Source organism: Chenopodium album, chromosome 1 (assembly GCF_948465745.1).
Source record: "Chenopodium album chromosome 1, dcCheAlbu1.1, whole genome shotgun sequence".
In the NCBI taxonomy this organism is placed as follows: Eukaryota; Viridiplantae; Streptophyta; class Magnoliopsida; order Caryophyllales; family Amaranthaceae; genus Chenopodium; species Chenopodium album.
In genome coordinates, this window is record NC_137834.1 from 88,531,481 (window position 1) to 88,550,397 (window position 18,917).

The following is an 18,917-nucleotide window of genomic DNA, read 5'->3' on the forward strand; positions in this document are numbered from 1 at the left end:
ACCCAACATACCCTTGCTTTTTCACACTTACTTTTTAGTTTTTCAATATGTCACAGGGACAATTTTGTATTTTTACCTTTCCCTCTCTTACTTTTTTCCACTACCAAAATATTTGTACCAAACTCTTATGGTGCAATAATAAAAAAACGGAGGAAGTATAAGTTTTTCATCATCATTATATTATTATTATTATTACTGGAATGGTACAAAGAAGCAAACTTAATTACATTATTTTTTTTAATTTTTTTTATTTGAATCAAGCAAACTTAATTACATTGATAAAAGGAATTAAAAAAAAAAAAAATTATTGTCAATATTTAGTTATTTACCCTCCAAAAAAATTAAAAAAAAGAACACAAAGTATTGCCAATCTTAGTCATACAATTTAAAATTGAAATAAAAGGATCATGTACAATTTGGAACTTTAGAGAAGAAACAAAACGGAGGAATAAGCAGAGAAATTTCTACCCAAATTCCCACAGAATGAGACAGAGAAATAGAGAATGGCATATGAGATACTGCTTGAACCCTTGCATATTACTTCACAAAGAATCAGTTATTCTATTTTTTTTTTAAAAAAATACACTACCTTTACATGTTTTGACATCAGTTAAACAGTTCAATCTGCGACAATTATGAAGCCTGCTACAATCTGTTTACCTGTACATTGTCTTTCCCCGACAAGGGAAAGGCTAAAAGTATAATGAACTCTTAATCTAAATTCAATCTCATATATACAGGGCAAAAAGAAAAGAGCATATTACATGTATGATGGATAAAATCCAGAAAACATTGGATATGGTAATAAGCTCTTTAAGCAAGCTTTTGGAAAAAATTGATTCGGGCTTGAGTCAGAATGTGGAGCCTCTGACCGAGATCTTGACGCTGATAAGTATATTGTGAAGTGCACATAACATTGGCATCTCCAGTGAGCAATATATTCCAAAAAATTGATTAAATTCAGAAATTCACTTCCTGCTGGAAGAACCCCTTTCTGTCATTTACAAGAACAGAATACCACGTCACACATGAGTAAATGAGTGTTTACTTCTGCTTCTTCCCACCAGCCAAGATACGTTGAATTTGCAGCCCTCGACTGAAAGCTTGGTTGAACAGTAACCTGGTCTGGAACTCAGAGATAAATGGGAACCAAGCTAACATTGCCACAGGGGTGAAAATTAGAATCCCCATGATGTACTCATAGCCTCTCGCCAATGCTATAACTGAACTCCACATTCCCATGCCTTTCACCACCGGCCTACATGCTATTGCTATCTGTTCATGCATATTAGGTAGTATTTAATACCAGTAATCAGTATTGTCACCAGTAATAACAGGATAAACTGATACTCTGTACGAGAATGAAACATAAGAGGACAAACAAATTACAAAACTATGTGAAAAGTATGCCCAACAATAAGAGGGGAAGTTCAAAAGCGGGACTTAATTGCAGAATCATATTTCAGATATCATAATGAGATTGACAATTTTGAGTGTTACAACAACAAGAGTTTAAAACAAGGATCACTAGGAGAAGGAATTTTTTGGATGTATTGCATATGATGCTAAGGTGTAGTGTAAGATCAAGTGAACAGTAATGCTACGAATGACTTGCATGATTCATGCCAGTAAGGAGATACTTCTGGATTTATGTGCAAAAAAAAAAAGAAAGAAAGAAATGAATGGCAGATTAATAGAAAGTAGAGAGAGATCTTACTGATAAAAGAGCCCATCCAGTGGGCATGAAGGCCAGCAAGCTAACAAATATGTCTCCAACTGTAAGATTCAAGAATAAAAAGAAGACAACCAGAGCGACTATAAAGCCAATGAAAAGGAAAAGTTTCAGTAATCTGAACATCAGTTGGTAATCTGCACTGAACTTCTTTTTACCCATGGATACGATCTGCAGTCACAACACATAGATAAGTACTACGTATTAAGTATTTCATATGTACAAATATAGGCATCAGAATTCTGATTATAAAGTTACTTACCTTCAGAATAATAACCACAGCAACAATGACAAGCCAAGACAGGCCATAAACCTAAAAAATTAACAAAAAGAGAGTGAAATTAAAAACTTGCTGGAAAAATAGTCAGATGAAAATTTTGCCAATACCTCAAGTCTGCAGTGAAGCACTGAAGCCTATGGCCTCAAAAAAATAACAAAAACTATATAGCTGAAGGGCTAGCAATTTTCGTTGATGTTTACAGTAGGCATGCGAGGTTGCAAATTAATGGTTTTTACTTTCTAAGAAGTTGCTTTTTCCCAGTGGTTCCATTTTCTAAGAAGTTAAACAAGCTACTTCCCAGGAAGTGCACTTCCTGAGTTTTTGTGAGCCAAACAACTCTCACAATTTTCCACTTCGCATGCTATAACTTAGCAGAATTTCTAACTTGATATAAGGGCAGTATGCACAGTTACTCATAATCCCACAACATTGAAAAGCCTAATTAATGACAAGTTCGAACAATATTTTAAAAAGGGGGAAGAAGAGGGGGGGGGGGGGGGGGGTTGAAAGGTATTAATCAAATACTGCATATCACAACACAATGAATATGTAGAAGATACTTTGAAAGCAGAGGTCAGTGTTTGGGAAAGGAAAGCTTGAACCACAATAGATATCTCAGACTCACCATGATGCTTGTGTCTTCATTGGCTACATGCAAATGATACACTACTCCATACTGATACAAAAAGAACCGGAGAGAAAGAACAATCTCCAAGAAACGTCCTGTAAATCCTGTAGATAGCAAGTGCTCCTGCTCTTCAGCCCACCATGATTCCCAACTCTTGTTTGCCGGTACACCAATACCACCATGACTACTAATCCATTTCGTCCAATCATCCCAATCATCCACAATCTTCTGCCACTCAAATCCTGATGGATTGAAAATAAAGGGAGCAAACAACCAAGATATAACCAAAAACCACATGGACCCAGTCACCAGAATAAAGGCTGTGGAACCAGATACCGCAGATCCATATAAATGATATGCTATAAGCAATATCATAAGCTCTAGCCCTTTTGTGAAATGGCTTCTTGAATACATGCGATAATTTTCAGCAAATCTCTCATGACGGACAACAAATCCACGTCCAGTGGCTCTGTACTTGGCTCCTCCGTGCAAGATGGTACGCCCATAATAGTGAACTTTTGTCCCAAGGGAGAATGTGAAGAAAACTGCCGCTAGCTGCAACTGCATAATGATCATCTCACCCAACGCAGTTCTAAATCCTCTCTCCAGTCCAATCTCCATGATCATGGGCAAAGCCATTAGAAGTCCCAGTTGGACCACAGACTCCGAAGCCATGGCTGCCTTCAAGGCATTTTCCCCCTTGGCCCTAGCAAACTTAATAATGGACTGCTCCAAACCACTCAAAGATAGGTAAAGTCTTCCATATAGATAAGCATACGCTGTAAGGACAACCAACTGCATATCCACAAACATGTATTAATATATATTAGCAACATTCATAATATGTAAACGGAGGGAAAGAGGAAAGGAGGGGAGGGAAGAAGTGTGATTCCCTTCCAAATCTTTCCAGTCATGGAAGGATTTGGTCAATTAAAAAGGGAAGGAAGATGAAGCCCTCCAACTCCTTCCCTTCCCTTTCCTAATTCCAAATCCAAATAAAAAGTACATATCCCTCATTCTTCCTCACTCCCTGTCCTCCATATTCTGTAATCCAAAGAAATACAACAGCAGTTCATTCTCGCTAAAAAAAAAAAAAACAGTAACACCCAGCATATTGAGAAAGGGGGGGGGGGGGGGGGGGGGGAATTGCACCTTTGCTGCAAAAGCATGGGAAATTATAGATTAAATTACAAATATCACATCAAGGGCCAGAAACAGACAACCATCATCAGCTCTTACAGTGAATCATGTCAAAAAGAAAATGGGAACAGTACTGTAATTTGATGTGATCACTATTCTCAAACATGTAGTAAATTAATGAATTTCAACCTTTTTTGTTTTTCTTTTATTCTTATCATTAGAGTATTGTTTGAGAACCCCCCCCCCCCCCCCCTCCCTTTTCCAAAAAATGAAAACACATTAGCTAAACAATTCTTTTGCTACAAAAATCACTGATAACCTATGTTACTCGGACTCTTTCATATACCTCAGGTGTCCGTGTCGACACGACTCGTGTCGGACACCGACACTTGGACACTTCATTTTTAACTAAAAACACAACTTTTTTCAAGAAAATGGGCGATTCCGATGCTTGGACACCCGTGTCTAATTTGACACTTCGTCCGAGTCCAAGTAACATAGCTGATAACTGTTTCTAGTCTTCTAGATGAAACACATTACATAGGATCAGCTTATTTCAGTTAGACAGGCATACAAATAAACATTTCTTGAGGTTTACAAAATCAAAAAAACCGATATTGGCATATTTCACATGATTGATTTACTGGTATAAGATATTTGCAGTTAAAATTACTCAGTACTGCTCTTGAGTTTTTTATGTTTCTTTTTTTGCCCAATGTGGCAGCTTTAATTTTGTCTTTATGAGAATCAAGTGACATTTCAATAATTTTCTGCATGCTCTTCATATATATGTGATCAATGGTTGGTTGAGATTATATATCATATAAAAATAGTTGATCAAACAACCAAAAAAATGTTAGCCCAGCATTCCAGTAGCTCAGCTTCTATGAATAAGTGCTTACCATGGAACTAACGTAAAATCCAACTGTTGTGAAATAGCACGAAAGCATGCGGAAGAAGTCGAAACGATGGCCTAATCGGTACACATCCCGACTGAGTGTTTGCTCTCCATTACCACAGGCTACTTTTGCTTCAAAAAGTGAGATTTGGTTGAGACCAACATCACGTCCTTTGCCTACTTGAATATACTCATGATGAGTAACATTTCCACGCCTTAATGTTGAGTTAAATCCTATATGACGAGATGCATATGAGCCAAAAGGTGTTGGATCAAATTAGAAAAGGTTGCTTATAGATTTGATAACTGCCTTGAGAAAGGAACACACAAAACACATGATTTGTAGAACAAAAGCAAACAGGATTACAAAGACAAGGTAGAAAGCAAAAGACCTTACCAGCAAAGATGTCCTCACTTAAATTGATTCCACGAGAAGCCTTGCTTATTCCACCTCGGGTAATGTGGAAGATCCTGTCAAAGACATCTGGGTGGCCATAGTGAAAGCGAACCCTGGAGATATCAAGGAAGTAGGAAGTTGGAGTCAATCAATCAATCAATCAATCAAAGCCTTAATCCCAAAAGTGGGGTCGGCTAACATGAACCAAATTTGATTATTCCGTGTAGTCATCAACATGGAGTATGTGCGAAGGATTAGGAGAGTAGAGGTGGAGATTGCACTGAGGAAGATGAAACCTAAGAAGGCGGTTGGCCCTGATGGGGTACCGATAGAGGTGTGGAGGTGTTTGGGTAAGATTGGTATTGATTGGTTAACAAACCTTTTCAACAAGATATGGACGGCTACAAGGATCCCACAAGATTGGAGGAAGAGCACCTTGGTCCCGGTTTATAAAAACAAAGGAGACGCTCAAGATTGTTCTAACTATCGAGGAATTAAGCTTATGAGCCATACTATGAAGTTGTGGGAAAGGGTGATTGAACAAAGGTTGAGGGCATGCACAAGCATTTCAGATAACCAATTTGGTTTTATGCCTGGGAGATCTACTATGGAGGCAATCCATTTGATAAGACAAATGATGGAGTTTTATAGGGTAAAGAAGAAAGATCTTCATATGGTCTTTATTGATTTAGAGAAGGCATATGACAAGGTGCCAAGAGAGATACTTTGGTGGGCAATGTTGAAGAAAGGTATCCCACGAAGGTATGTAGACCTAGTTAAGGATATGTATCGGGATGTGTCAACAAATGTGAGGACATGCGGAGGGTTGACAAAAGATTTCCCTATTACAATCGGATTGCTACAAGTATAAGAATGTTAAGGAAAGAAAGAGTGCTACAAGTATAAGAAGAGGATATTCTCAGAGTAAAAAAGTCTCTTTTTTTCTGGCATAGATCTTAAACGTGTCAAGTAGGCAACTGACTCTGACTTCATTACTATAGAAAAGAATTTCATACTCTTATCACTATTTCTGTATGATAACAGGTGTAACATGATAGGTTCAGACTTCATATAATTGTTTATTGTGAATTTGTACACTAACATAATGAAGATCAAACACACAGGCACTTTATTATATTGTGTTTCTCCTGTAATTCCTTATTCATTTCGTAAGATAAATCCTAATTATTCTTATGTCCTGGGACAGAGATACATACTTCAATGGTCTTGCAAGAACTCTTTGTCCAATGGTAACAAAGCTCGTCTCCTGATTTGACATAAACCATGCCAAGGATGATACACTGCAAGGAAGCAAATATGACACCTCTGTCAAAATATCAAAGAATGATTGCAGTACAGTAACTTCTGGTTGCCAGGAATACTCTCTTACCTTCCAGTGAAGATATGCTCACGAACACCTAAAATTGTAGGTGGACGCACTCCATGATCTTCATTAAATTCTTCTAGAAGGTTACGCATTTTCAGAGCTTCTTCCAAGTAATTATCCTATAATTAGAAAGATTGCATTTATTTATTTATCCATTTTTTCATTCAAAACATGAAACAAAAATTAATTAGAGCTTGCCTGGTTCATATCTATGGCCTGGAGGGCTTCTCCTCTAGTGAAAATTATAGCATGGTTTTGGTTCTCAGGCTTCCCTTCCCCTATCTTTGCCGGGCCAGGCAACTTTATACGATATATTTCCTGTAGAAAATTTTTCAATCAGCGTCTATATACCATGGTACCAAATACCCTTAGAAATCAAGATACTAATTCTCAAGAACGGCGTATACCTGGTCAAGATTGTCAACAGCTTTGACCAGTACGGAGTAATAAACTTTTTGTGATTTTTGACCACCTTCTCTTTCTTCAACTTCATCCACATATGCTACACGCAGGGATGGATGACTGAAGAGTGACACAAAAACATGACACTGAGCTTACACTACACATACAAAATTAGGATTGAATCTTTGAATTTGAACTTACTTGGCCATCAAATTTAAAATGTCTGTTGCACGACGATCTCCACTCCGCTTCTGATTACCGTAATTCTGGCACGTAGCAACATATGTGAATTTCATATCTGCAAGAGCTTCTAATTGGGCATAAAGGGATCTCTGACTCCTCTTCCCCTCCTCCATTGGAACTGTAACTGCCTTATAGCCTTCCAAGATCTCTGTCCATTAAAACAAAAGGCTAAATCATAAAGATAGCTGATTTACCAATTAGCAAACTGGAAATGAAAAATAAAAAAATCAGGTCAAGTCTCCGAAAAATAAAAAGCCCAATGCATGACATGTGTATTTAGAATCATAAAAGGCGTGTTACAATTTACACCAAACCTCATGAATTACCTTTATCCTGAACTTCACTTTTCTAGAATCACCTTCTCTCTAATAAAAGATAGGTCTTTAGCAACATATTGGAAAGACAGCCTATATGTCTGGGAAAAGTAGGAATCGTAGTGCTTGGCATGCTGTTTCTCTATACATGAAATAAACAGTAGCTAACACACTAAGACAAGCAACTAATTTTCAAAATTCCCCTCTTTCCCTCCTCCCCACCCCCCAATCTCTCTTCCTTTGACAATGGAGTTCTGAGAAAACATCAGACAAACTCATCAACAAGTTTGAAGATTTTGAGTACAAGAAAGAAATCTAAGACTAAACGAAGTGAGACTACTAGCTCAAAGTCTTAGCTATATCGAACTGAGAGAAAACAACCAGCCTCCAGGAATATACGGTGGCTCATTAAGTCTTTCTCACAAACTGCAAGTTGAATGACTCAAAGTATAAACAAGATTTTGTGCTTCATAATAAATGATTTTATAATAATACACCAAAAACTTAAAGAAAACCCATTGAAACCTTGTTTAACTTTGTGATTTCTGGATACTACTTTCTAGTCCATAAATTTCATTAAGAATATCAATTATCAAACAATAAATGGTTTAGTGAATTAAGGCAGAATTTTGTCAATATCTTAAGTTGACTTTCATTTAGAAAATCACGAAATACAGGGAACATTGAAAGAGGTTCAAAGGTGATTGACTCTGAAAAAAAATGTAGACCTTCATTAGAAAACTCGTATATCAATTTCCCAATTATTATCTTTAATGTTCAAGGCCATTAAAAAAAATTAAATGGTACGGAGTATTACATCACTTAAATTTTACTTTAGTAGAGAAAGATCCTAATTCTGAAATATTCAGCTGTTAATACTACCAAAAACAGTATGCTCTCACGACTAAAATACTAGCAATAGAAAAATAAAAAAGTATCTCACCCTCTTCATCAGCCATGTCAAGAAAAGCCTGAAGTTTTAATGCCCTTCGATAGTACATCATCCCTCGAACTGCATACAACAGATATTATTACAGCAGGTACATATGATACATATACAAACACAAACACACATACATACATAATATATGTTTATAAAGAAAGAGAAAGTGTGAAGATATTTAAAGTCAGAAGAAAATATAGCTGTATATTTATATGAAAAAAATTAGTACAGACTAGTACCACATTATACCTGTTCTGCAGAGAGTCTGTCCTCTCAGTGAAACCCAATAGCGAAGGTGTAAAATGTTCTCCTCATTTTCCCAAACCTCAGCCTCTTTCTTGCAATTGATTCTCTCCATAAAATTGTTCCATTCATCTAAATAAATAGGTATAATTGCAAAATCAGATACCTTGGTCTACTGCCACAAGTAGAGAAGTAATCTATATATAAGCTTTTATTCACATTTGTTAGTATCAGAACCTGGAAATATCTTCTGCAAGTAGTATATAACAGATATACCATCTTCATTCTCCATTTCAAGGTCATTTCTAGAGTATACTGTCTCCTCACTGTAGTAAGGGGTAAGGACACTGCAAGTTTCAATGGGAGGAAAACAGCAATAAGCAATCAATTGAGAATGCATCACTTCACGGTTAACAGAAGTTAATAATTTCTCTACCAAAAATTTGGATTCTTTAGTGGATAGTATGAAACCAGCCCAACTAACTTGCGAAACAGTATCTGATTGAGCTTAGATAAAGCAATCCAATAAGTTAATGAGTATCTCAAGGTATGATTTTATCCCAAGACCTTTAATGTTATTTATAAATTTCATATAAAATAAAAAGCATACCTAAATGAAAGCATCTTCCTAACTTTAGGAGCTCGTGGCATATCCATGAACAGTGAGTTTGTGAAAAATGCAATCCTTCTTCGTGCTTCAAGGTTTGTTGGCACATCAGTGGCAGACTCCTTCACTGTCAAAAGTAGATACAGGCGTCGTATCTAGAAACAGAAATATCACTAGGGATGTCTTATGTTTTTGTTAAAAATTAATGTTTGACGGAACTAAAAGCATCTTTCCATACCTGTTCTTCCCACTGTGGTGTAATCTTAGGTGGAAATACTACATTTTCAAAAAGACGATTTCCATCCTTGCCACTACTATTCCCAAGATCGGCTAACTCACTGAAAGCACCATGATGCTTGATTAGTTATAAGGCAAGAAGTTAACTTGATCTGGTGATCCAGACCAAAGAAATATATTATTTGAAATAAAACACATGGAGACTTAAAACAGATATACTACCGAATTTCATTCACCATCATGTCACGTGTAACAACTTCTAGCATGTCAAGCAGTAGCAATACCACACTGTCCCGTTTGGAAGAGTCGCCATCTCTCTTGAAATAGAACAAAATGAGCTTCACTAGAAAAAATCTAATGGAATTTTATAAGTATGCCCAATAACAAAATGTCTATTTACTAACCAGATATCCCACAAGTTCGACAAATTTCTTGCAGAGGGTGGGTAAAGCACTCATTCTGAAATTTGTAAGAAGTGTACCCCTCGACATGTTTGTCTCTACTTCTCTTATAATGACAGAAATCATCCTGTCAAACAGATCTTATGTTAAGCATATAGTGTATGCACATTCCACAATGACACTCTAGGTTGTTCCTTGAAAACCACATTAGTAAGGATGCCATTATATCAGATCCTTGTTATAGCACAAGAAATAACAACAAAATAACTTTGGTTAAAAATAAAACAGTTAAACTGAAATCTAAAATGAAGAACCAAGTGCTCAAGTTGACATTTCTTGAGAGAGAAAGAAGCTAGATGAACAGAGAAGACTAATGAGTAAACGGAAAAATGATTGATGATATCAACTTTTGGTCATTATGAAGCAGCAGTAAGAGTATAACAAAGATTGTTTGCAATATTGGTTCTAATATACTCTCCATTCCAAAGTAATCTAATACGTTGTACGCCTTCAGTCCCAATTGAATGCTCCACTCAGGCTTTGGCAAACATCTCAAGAAAATAAAAATAAAAAGAAGAAGAGCATAGGGAGAGAAAGGAGTGTAAGAATTGATGTGATGGAAAAGGAAGAGAATTGTGGCCCAAGTGTCCAACTCCACACAACAAAGTGGGATTTCTTTTCCCATTTTAGGGAACAAGAAATTTGATGAGGGACTTCCCTAAATGGTCAAGTGGAGCGTTAGATGGAGATAACAGAAGCTAGAAAGAAAAATTAATGATTAGTCTGGCTTTGGAATTTACAAAAAATAACAAGCCAACATAATGTATACAGCACTTACTTTTTCTCGGTTTCTCCAGCAACCAGAATGTTCAAAACTTGCTTAAAGGATTCATAGCATTCAATTACGGCACATTTCATGTATTCATCAGCAGATATTCGCTTCCAAAGGTCAGAGTCCTTCGGTCGAAACTGAACAGCCGTATCCAATGCTATCGGGATCTGCAAAACAAGAAAAGTGATCAGTGTCAAAATAGATTTCAGTTTTTACAGAGAATATTTGATATTTCAAGCAACACTTACCTTGCTTGCAAGCAAAAAAGGTGGCCACTGAATTATTTTCAAACTAGGATCTGAAGAATAAGGCACGAGCAGCAGATCCATCTCCCTGAACAATAGTATGCTAATTCAGTAACATGACAATCATAATGAGAAGGATATAATAAATGAGTAAAGGAACAGAAGCCTTTCCTGTCATTAACAAGGTCCTCTTCACGGAAAGAACATATAATTTCGTTCCAGAGCTGCGCAAACCTAGCTGCTTCACTTCTCTTGCTTGCATTAGCCTTTAGGAATAGAAGTAACAAAATGTTACGAAGGCCATTGAGCTTGATCCAAAGCAATATTTGAAAGGTAAAACATAGATAAAGACAGCAACCTCAGCAAACCGCTTTGATAAGGTAAAGCCTCGTTTGCGTGACTTTTCTGAAGGCACCAGACAGTGATTAAAAGCACCAGGCAGTGCTTGAAATCTTGTCCTCAGCATACCAAGAGTCCTTATCTGTTGGAACAACAACAATGACATTTCTAAATGGAAAAGAACTTGTGCAAAAATCAGTTTAACTTATTCTAGATAAATTAGCTATCAAATATCAGGGTATCTACGTGGATTTGGATGTTTCAAGAAAGGGAGAAAGAAGGGCATTTAATATATTACAAATTCAAGGTTTATTCTTCAGATAATTTTAATAAAGAACAAAGAGGGGTAATGAATAAGGAATAGTCACAGGGTACCTATGAAGAAAAATCTGTCGCAGATAATAAGACAATACCCACCCACCCCCAACCCCCCCCCCCCCCCCCCCAAAAAAAAAAAAAAAAAAAAAAAAAAAAAAAAAAAAAAAGGTGATGTGAAGTACATGTTGATCACAAATATTACCTCTCCTAGACGGTCAAATGCTCCTATGAAACCACCATAAACTGTGGTATATATAGAGTACCAAATTTGAGTATCCATGAAATAAACCTGAATGTTTACAGAATGGATAAGAAATCAGCAAAATAACATCAAAATTAAAAGATTTCTCGTAAGGGGCCAAGTGCTAAGTACACACCATGATAACTGGAGCCCAAAGTGAGGCAACTGCACCGTAATTGTGTTTAGCTGTATAAATAAGAAAAGCATCAGCATAAGATCACAAAAGTGCATTCCCAAAAAAGGCACAAAAACGATGCATTGGATACCGTGAGGAAAAAATTCATGCCACTGAAAGTCAACTTTATTAATGTCCATTATGTCTTTGGTTGGCTTCACCAAGGGTCTTATCTGCAGAAAAGATACAATAATAAGTGGATTAGGAAATCCATTCCCTCCAACTTAGAAGAAGATGCATCACAAAACAAAAGCCTACCATGATGAAATAGCTGAATGCAATCTTTGTAGCCATAAGTAGTAGCCAAAATATAGTATACCTGTCGCAAAATTTATTTTAATAGTACTGCAAGAAATAATAAATAAAAGATAATTTGAAAAATATTGGAGCTCAAAGAGAGTTATTTATCTCACACTTACTTTATGAGAGAAAATTGGCTTTCATGCATTCCTCTGCCTACATAAATCCTAGGCTGCAAAAATGACAAAAAATAAAAAACTCAGCATGACACAGTTTCTTCAATCACCTTTGGGGGGGGGGGGGGGGGGGGGGACAGAAAAGCAGAACGTGCAATTCAATTATAAATTCAGGTTGCAGATAAGTGGTGAATAAGTTTAAGGTGAAAATATGTGATCTAAAGTCTAAGAGAAAGCAACACCTACTATTAGCATTAACATTGGACTAGATTTTTATATGCTCAAAGTCTAGAATCACTTAAGAAGACATATTATATGACAGATCAACAAATTAGATATGATCACATTGTGAATCATGCACAGATTAAAAAATGAGTAAAAAATAGCACATCTACCTCTTGTAAGTAGCAGACACTTGTGTCTGAAGATTTATATAAAAACACAAGTAACAGAACAGTAAAAAGGCTAGCTGTCCAAGGATAAGGCTAAAATTCATTATTTCCTAGTACACAGGAGAGGTTACATAAGGAATAATGAGTGCCAATTAGAGTTCATAAAGGTGTGTATCTTTTCTGGAAAGAAAAATAACTACTTGCACATTGAAGTGCAAACGCACCCAAACTAACACACCCACAATACATTATTAAAGCAAGACTGCAAAGCATCTATTTTGTATCCCTCAGATGGGCCTAAATTATTCTCCACTCCTTCACAAAAGTGAGCTTACAACAAACAAGGGAAACCTCAATAAAAACAGCCCAATGTATAATAAGGCTCAAGGACCAATAAGGCGATGAAGGTCCTGCAGCGCCTAGGCACGCCTTGGGCGCACTTCGGTGCTCCTTACTTAAAAGACTTATCAATTGTACTGGGCTTAACATTTCCCGCCAAATAAAAAGTTCTAGCATTTCTATGAGACAAAGCAATATCATACCTGTGACCACCACATTAGGAACCTTATGATAAGCCAATCAGAGTTTTCAATAAAACGTCGAAGCATTGGGAAAAGGAAGAGTGCTGCAGACAGTATGTTTGGTAGACAATAGAGTACCACCGCCATGATATACAGAGCAGGAACACCCTTAAGTTGCCCCAGAAATGACAGAACATCTCGAATTTGCTGTGGTGCCACATTGAAGGAATGAACATAAAAGAGGGAAAGGGCTACAGCCCATGCAAGACTAACAATTATCTTCAAGACACTTCTTGTCACATCCATGAACATCCACCTACGCTTCATGGGGAGGTTGATAATAATATCCAGAACACCTAGAACAAAGGGGGGTGGGGCAAACCAGATCAAAAGAAACATTTTTTCTTATATTTCAGTAATTATGGTGCAAAAACTTTCAGAACTATAAAATTAAATTAAAAAAAAAAATCAAGAAAACGGGGTGAGATATGATTTCTGTAGCATTGGGCCAGATGGCTAACTTAGATCAACTGAATTCAAAGAGAATCTTGTTCATCATGAATAATGAAACCTCAAGAACCCTAAGTTTTCAATCCACATAATTTTACTTGGAAAAAACTGATGTAGGATATTGAACATTGGACAGATCTTGGGTTATCTTCAAGAAATAGGTAGAGGGAATGTTTTCTTGAAGCTATTAATTGTAAAAAATATTACACTTTCTAGATTTGATTATGCGTCAATCCAGCAAGCTATTTCTACTCATTTCAAAATAGAGAACCATTTTAATACAGAAATGTGCAGAACAGCAAAATTAGGGAAAATTGTAGAAAAGTAAAATGGTGGAAACTACTAATTTTAATTATATTTTTGACTTTGTATTTTGCTACACCACACCACATATGCAAAAAACCTCCCAGATGTGAAGATGCGTTTAAAGAATATCTATATTAACAATTATTTCAGAATATCTATTTACAGAAGAGACTTTATATGAAAGGAAAAAATAATTATTCCAGGGGGTCTACATTACTATTCTCACTTTTTAACCATATCCTTGAACACTGTACATATTACATATATAAATTGTTGAAATCCTATGAAAATATGCAAATATTTGTTTAATGCATTGTAGAGTCCATCTGAGAGAAACATACTCTGAAGCAAGCGAAGAAAAGCTGCGGTGATAAAAATACTTGAAACAGGATATAAGACGTCTTTCTTAAAAATAGATAATAGTGGGGCTTCACTCCACGCGATGATCACCATTGCCTGCGTCAGTTTTTAAATCTATTACTTACCAACTCTAAGTTTAGAAGCATTGTACAAATATTTTGTAGATGACCAACTTTATTTCATTGAAGTACCTGTAGAGCCAGTATATAGAATGTCCACAAGCGATCAAAACTTCGAAAAATATGCCAGAATGTTCTAGTTTCTATGAAATTTGATTTTCCTGTGCCCTTAGAGCTGTCCTGGAAGACCTTTCTACCCTGAAGCATCAGACATGTGAAGCAGGTCAGCTTTGATCATGAGTCAATATATTAGTGTCTCTACAGGTTACCTTTACAGTTTCACGAGTTGATTTAAAAAATTCTCCATCATCGCGCATGGGCCAACCTAATGAGAAACAATCTGACGACCTGGATTATAGAGATGAAAACTTCATGTAAAAAAATGTGAGCATTAAGAATGGTCAGGAATATTGCTAACCATGAATGAGCTGAATTATGTTACTGACCAGAAATACTCGTTCAAGTCATCATAGTTGCACCAAGCAGAGTAAGGTGCCTTCCCATTTTTGCTCTTCTGGGCTTCCTGGGATAGCATCACAAGCACTTGAATACAGAAACAAAGCAGCAGTAGGTGAATGATTGTACATAAAGAAGAAAATTACCTTTTCAATTACACGATACAGGGGTGTAATAACTTTCCGAAGGAACGACTCATTATCCCCACCATAGGAGGGCTTTATGTTCTCTCCCGTCACAATGCTGACATTTCCAGCCAGCAATCCATGGAGTTCATAAGCCATCTGAACACCATCATTTGTTAATCTACTTCTACATTCATTATTCATAAGATAGATGGTGAAAATTGATGGGAAACAGTCCTTACATTATGAAAAATATAGCATAGGCATTCTGGCATGAAGCGCACATTTGCTGCTTCACCCCATATAAGAAGATATAACCCCATATAAAGAATTTTCCTTTGCTGAACTTCATGTGGACCTTGAGGAAGCCTATAGTTACAGAATATAAACTAAAAGAATCAGCTATTTCCACGGCCAGGAGCACATAACAGAAAACACATAATAGGGAAATTCAAATGTCAACCTTAAACTGTACTTCCGACCCATAAATTTGCACCATGTTTTGTAGTTTTTGAAGAGCTTGTTCATCACAGCATCCACAGCTCGATCATCAAGCTACAAAAACAGTAAAGTCGAAAAGTACTGTAATGTGAGTTACACTGAAGATATTACATTCAATACATATGGTGCAACCTTAAAGCAGTAGCATCAACAATGCAGGCAAAAAAAAGCAAGATGAAAAAGATAATGAAAAAAAGACAAATAACTAAATAAGATTCCAACCTTGTTCATAGGCTCAGGCTTTGGATTTAGCCTTATATGAACATTTGCTAGTAGTATTATCAAATTCTCTCGCTGATTTCGAACATTGTCTTTCTGCATAAAACAAAAGGACCAATTTTCAGAATCACTTTGTCACTGTGTTACATTTCCAAGTTCACAACTTATTCATCACTGTTAAAGAAAAAGATGAAGGGAGAATAAACACCCAATGTACACAATAAGACAATGTACCTGAAATCCAAACATAGCCTTCAGCCAATCGAAAAGATCCAAATCATTGGTTCTCTGCCGGTGCTGCTCACTTGCAGGTGGCCAAGTTAAGCCACGAATGTTCCACAATGCAGAGATGGCAGCCTTAACCTAGTAAAGAGAGAGCAATAGGACCAAACATTATATTGAAGACAGAGAGACCAACGAGTGGATAGATTACTCCCAAAAGAGTAACTAACAGCCTGGTTTGTATTTATATAATAGTGGGGAAATCAGATTGTGAGATACAAAATTCAACTTATGCTTCCAATCTTCCATTCACTAACTAAGATGCGCGTGTATAGAGAAATGATAGAACATTTTCATGGTCTAGAACAAACTGGATGATTAATAAAAATTACTAGAAAATGGTGAAACTTCTTGCGAAAATACTAGAAAATGGTAAAAACAAGCTGTCCAGAGATACTGCATTGCATGCATTTCCTTTAACCCATGATTCTCTGTTTATATTTGGAGAGGGTGGGGGTGTGAGGTGGATGGTTTGATCATGCATATCATAATCTGGAAAGTGTCGGAAAATAAAAACGAGGCTTTATTCTGATTTTAAAGAAGATTATCTGCTAGGTATTGCATTAACAATCTACTAAAACAGGTAGCTTAATTTATACGAAGTACCATTTACTCATTTTGTTTGAGCTTTATCATGACATGGAAGAAAGTAATTAATCCATTAACAATTGGACATGTTGTTCATGCAGTGATACACCATACACCTACATGCCAGAAATGAAGTATACTCCTACAGTCCTACAGGACATTATCATCTCTAAATATAGAAAGATGGTAGAAAACACAACTCAACAAACATTTCTTTATGTAGTGGATGGCCCATAAAAATAGGTATAAAACTTAGAAGATGCTTTACGGATATTTATCCCCCAAAAGTAATGCATGATCTGTAACTTATTTGCAAAGCAGGAGCAAAATCTCTAATCAGTTGTGTTTTACTGCTTTTAACTTGCACCCTCTTGCTACTTGTATATGAATCCAAGAGATATAGATGATCCAAAGGTGAGTTTGATATTTAGAACATAAACAAATCTTAAAAGGCAGTCGCAACAACCATCATCACAACTAGATGATATAATGATAAAAGGGGCTGAGTTGACAATACAAACTACAAAGTAGTTATATCTTCTTAAACCAAAAGTTCACTCTTTTATAGGTAAAAATAACAACCTATAGATACTCTTTTAAACTTTGTGATTTGAGAGAATATATTACTGTAAAATTCTCTCTTTACACTATAATTCCTCTTGACTTAATAGTTCACATAAATTTCTAGAATCTTCGTATCCAAATACACTCCGTGTATATTTTTTTTATAAATGAAACCAAAAGGATTCCATTTATTTCAGTGAGTATAGTAGTGATGAACATCAGAACATGACAAAGCTTACATACAACTCCACTCAAGGGACAGCAAACTCCACCCAGCCCCCACGAAATTAGAATATGGTAATCTGTCAATATAATTGTATCTAGAACAAATTGTGGAACAATTTGAGATGAATGTCACAAAGTGAGCTTACAACATTGGTGAATGTTGACTGTCTAAATAACAACATGGAATCTCCAAATCAGTAAATGCAAAACGGAGCATTGTAGTAATTGACAATTTTATGTACCTCTTCAAGCTGAATGATGGACTGCGAGGCCCCAGCAGCATCCAGCGGAAGTATATTATAGGGGGAGTATTTGTTTTGATTCTCTTCAACATCTCTCGCGGCTGCAATAATCTGATGAAACCACAAAACACATTGCATTTAGTGGCAATTCACCAAATAGAAATTAACCTCAGGAGCAAAACAGAAAAGTTCAAGAAATTAACCTCAGGAGCAACTTCTTCGCCTTTCTCAGTTTTGGTGACGGCGCAGAGAACTTCAAAAAGGACTCCAGCAGTTTGGTAAGCCTTTCCAAGCTGAGCTCTATCTGCCTGCTCCCCTTGGTCAAGAGCTCGAATATACTGGGAGTAGTATTGCTGGTAATAACTCTCAATTTCGCGGGCATCGGTCTTTTTGACACGACGGGGAAGACTTGCATGATTTTCCTGATTGGAGAATTAATTCAGTTTATGAATTTGCTCTCTAATTAGAAGAATCGGAGATGTCATTCTCCTGAACACCAGGACACTCAAGAAGGAAGAGGGAAACAGAAAACTCCATTGAAGGAATGAAGGGGGTATTCATATTGCTAATTCTGAGTTTCTGACATGTATATGGAAGAGGGTAACTTTACTATCTCTCTCTTTCAAGTTTTAACTCGTTCTTGTACATAAAATTCTTGGATTGCCGTCCCCAGTCAGTCAGTCCCCACAAAACGGGGAAAATAAAAGTTTATCTTGGTGGTGATAATATGATAATTGTTTATCTATTGACATTTTCGTAAATAAATTAACAAAATATTTTAGTCAACATGGCATTTTTGTAAATAAATCAGCATGTTCCACAATACAAAGAGGTTAAGATTTTCTCCTATATCTTAAATAACGTGAAAAACACAAACAAAAACTATATTATGAGACGGAAGGAGTATTTGCAATTACGAAGAATATTAAACTCTTTAGATAATCAAAGAGGATAGATTGGTAGAACTGTCCCCAAGCTAGTATGAGAAGTCGATAGTCATGGAATTCAAAGAGCACTCTATCATAATTTTTCATTATCCACCCAATGGAAAAAAAATAATTGAATTGATTTCTCAAAAAAAAAAAAAAA

At 36.3% G+C, this 18,917-nt stretch overlaps 1 pseudogene across 1 annotated transcript; it reads right to left on the reverse strand.

Moving 5' to 3' along the window:
• Positions 1-535: 535 nt before the first annotated feature.
• Positions 536-18,262, reverse strand: LOC145561910 (callose synthase 5-like; annotated as a pseudogene). The gene is made up of 38 exons (XR_014094235.1): positions 18,032-18,262; positions 17,829-17,939; positions 16,162-16,290; positions 15,931-16,023; positions 15,671-15,762; positions 15,450-15,576; positions 15,229-15,366; positions 15,073-15,149; positions 14,896-14,974; positions 14,699-14,824; positions 14,489-14,603; positions 13,353-13,687; positions 12,422-12,474; positions 12,261-12,321; positions 12,094-12,175; positions 11,964-12,013; positions 11,789-11,875; positions 11,288-11,410; positions 10,933-11,195; positions 10,691-10,851; positions 9,856-9,979; positions 9,674-9,768; positions 9,453-9,552; positions 9,218-9,369; positions 8,845-8,954; positions 8,614-8,739; positions 8,365-8,433; positions 7,066-7,255; positions 6,870-6,984; positions 6,661-6,780; positions 6,466-6,581; positions 6,293-6,376; positions 5,076-5,188; positions 4,683-4,912; positions 2,638-3,435; positions 1,995-2,045; positions 1,718-1,903; positions 536-1,275 (listed from the first exon to the last, which is right to left on the reverse strand). The product of XR_014094235.1 is annotated as a callose synthase 5-like (transcript).
• Between the last annotated feature and the right edge of the window lie 655 nt (positions 18,263-18,917).